Genomic DNA, 3515 nt, shown 5'->3' on the forward strand with positions numbered 1-3515 from the left:
CCGCGCTGATTGACAGCCACGAGCGCCAATGGGCGGCCAGAAACGCCCACAGCCGCGCTGACTGACAGCCCTGAACACCAACCGGCAACAGAGCCCGCCCAGCCGCGCGGAAGGGTGGGCGAGCAGGCCCGCCCCCGCTGATTGTTTGAAAGCAGGCGCGCATGTTCGCGGGAACGCGTCTGGCGAGCTGATTGGCCAAGCAGGTGACCAATGGCAGTGTGAGCTCTGTGGGTGGGCGGGGCTCCCGCGGGCGGGCAGCGGCGCCATCTCGCAGCGGGACGTGGCGGTTGCCTGGCAACGCGCGGCCGCGGGGTGACGTCATGTGCCCGCGAGCTGCGCCTCACGACAATGTCACGATAGCCCTGAGGGCATGCGCGGGCAGCTCTCCTGTCCGAGCACCTTCCCCAGGCAGCCTTCCCTCGGGTGCCCCGGCACCCGCTCTGTTTCGAGAGCTCATTCTCTTTAAAAAATTGAGACCTCCTCAGAAGGCACAGGTTTATTGCCGGAGTCGCGGGCAGGGAGCCGTTCTGACGGAGAGTTGGTTCCGTTCATAACAGCCCCAGCTGGCGCCCGGGGAAAGGACCCCGGGGCAGAGACGTTTGGGTCATTCGTTACAGCATTTTTATTGATGGGAGCAAACAGTTCATGTGTTTCAGTAAAATTTATAGAAGTTTGAAAAGGAACGAACACGCTGTGTCTAGTAAATGTGACATTATAGGCGAAATCAGCCATTTTCCCAGAGGATTCTAGTAACCATCCGGCAGAGATTAACCAATTCTCAGCATTTTCACAGGCATTAAATGACTCAAACAAGAACAAAAAAGGGTTTAAATGTGTCTGACAATTCATCTTGAGTTTCTCAGGAACAATATTTTGAAAACTTTCCAAAATTCAGGCAACTATTTTTAGCATGATTATTTCTAAGACTTCTACAGAGGAGCTGACAGTGTACTTTACATGAGACATCTGGGCCGCAGAGCAGCATTAATAGCTTAAATGAAGGCTTGTAAATGCTAGGAACCAAAAACTGAGAATAAATGTAGTTTATTCTAGGAAAATGCATGGATGTGTTGTGTTTGAATTTTTTCTGTAATTAGTTGGATTATCTGCTTTCTCTCACATCAAAAGATTTTGATACACTTCTGTATTGCCCTAGCACTCAATTATCTCTCTCTCCTTCCTTTTTCCTTCACAGTTCTGCTTCGGCCACTAAAAATATGCAGGACCATCAGAACAAAGATTCAGGTCTTTTAAACTTTTTACATTAGTGCTACTCGAAGAGGGAGACACAGACTGCGCTATACTGTGTTCCAAACATCACACACTGGCTCTGGCTGCTCCTATTCACTGGTAAAGTGAAAACTGATGAAGTGAAAAAAGTCCCTGAGTCAGCATCTTGACTGGCAAAGTCAGAAAACTTTGATCTCGTACTATCACAGCTCCAAATGCTGTTATTTAAGTCCTGAGTAACTTTGATTTGTACTATAAATAGAGGTGGAGTTTGCACATTTTCCTTCTATGACCTGTCATAAAACTCAGCTTTGATGCAAAAACGAAACCAGCAGGTCTTTCTCTCCCCTTGACATGCCACAGAAGCAGCTGGGTTTGCTTCATTGCTTGCTCCATAAAGTCTTATCAAGGACATTTGGAAGTTTGACAAGATGTGAGAATAGAAAGGATATTATGCAGGGGGTTAATGTCCCAGTTACAGTTCCTTGCCAGCTGTCCTTGCTGTGGCACAGAGCTTGAGCATGAAGGAGGCCTCTTGCTGGAGGCCTTCACAGGTAGAGCACCTTGCATAGGATAGAATGGGCGTAAGTTTGGGTTGCTAGTCTGAAGGCTTAGGATATCAAAAATGCTAGACTATTAGCAAGGAAATCAACTACTAATGTTTTAAAGCTTCTCACTGCTTCAGTATATGTAATTGAGTATTTTAATCATGTTACTATCAAAGAATGAAATGTATTTTTATGGCTATGAGCTGAGGATAAAAATAAAGATATTTTCTAGTAGGCTCTAAGTGTGGCTCTTTACATTATATTTTCCCCTCCAAGGAAGCTTGTCTTCCATAATTTTATCCGTATATGACCTCTCCTCTTGTGTTCTAGAGGAAAGAGCTCATACTACAGTGTCCCATTTACCATGAACACTGGCAAAAAACCAGAATGTATTTTTTTTATAGTCAAGATTTCCAGCAACTGCTGAACTCCACAACAATTGTCTGCCTTAGGAACTGAGCTGGTGGGCTTGGAGAGAGACAGAGACAGAGAGAATTATGTCTGCTCATGCCAGAGGACATTGCTTATCTTAAAGGCACAATTTCCATCAGGCCATCACCTGGACTACCAGCTCATTCCCCAAATCTCCCCTGCCTTTCTTCAGTTACTTATTAAATCGCTGTTTCTTCAAAAGGAAGCCAAATAAATCACTGTTCACTCTGAATATAGGATTGTTCGTATGTAGAGTATTTATTGTGGCAAAACAATTAATAGATTTCTTTTAAAAGACTTTTTTCCATGTTTAGGAACAAACGGACTCTATGTGAAGAGGGGAAAACTATCTTGTTTTGGAAAGAACACTGAATAAGGACACATGCAAAGTTCAAACATCTTTTAAATAGTTTTCTCCCCAAATGTATCATTAGTTTTGTTCAGCTTTTCTAGTTTGTAAACAACTATGTAATCAATGAAAATATATTTAGCCTACCTTTAAAAAGATGTTTCCAGTATTAATTGATAATAATAGTAAAATCATATGCAGGACAAAAATATCAAGATCTAGCATGCTTGTCCCTTAACAAGTTCTATTCCAAAATTATATTACATATATTAATTTCAACTTTGTAAATGTTCATAATCTCAAATCTTTTGAGTAGTCAGACAGTGACAAAAAAATGATTAAGAAACTGGACAACCTTTCTGTATTGTGAATGCTATTCATTTCAAACGTTACTTGCTAGTAAAGTGCTGTTACAAGCAAAATGAAATTGTTAGTGTCTATTGAAAGAAGACGACATTTTAGTAATATTCAAATTGTACTTGTTTTTTGGCAAATAGTTAAAAGCTTAGACATGTTTGTTTAACCACCCAAAACTAATTCAGTATAAATAATATTGGTTTCAATAATTCTATGCTAAAAGGCACATACTAATGTTCCAGCAGTTCTTTCAAGTGAGCTTTTGCATGTAGAGTTTTAATTGTGCTTTTAAATAGTTACTGATTCAGTATGACCTTGAAAGTGACATTTGTGCATGTCTAAAATACCTTCTCACAAATGAATCTCACACTCTGAAGGTGTAGTTTTGTTGAGATTAAGATTATATGTATCTATATAACTATGCTTGTTGATCTCTATAGATCTACATAGATATACACATATACATATATTCATACATACACACACAAAAGGGCTTCTTCTGGAACAGCAGCAGAAAGTGCAGTCTATATTTTTTTGACTTGTCTTCATAATAGAAAGTTCAGGTATGAATTGTCTTGGGCTTTGTGAGATCCAAGGTA

The sequence above is a fragment of the Coloeus monedula genome, assembly GCF_965178545.1.
Source record: "Coloeus monedula genome assembly, chromosome: 14".
Lineage (NCBI taxonomy): Eukaryota > Metazoa > Chordata > Aves > Passeriformes > Corvidae > Coloeus > Coloeus monedula.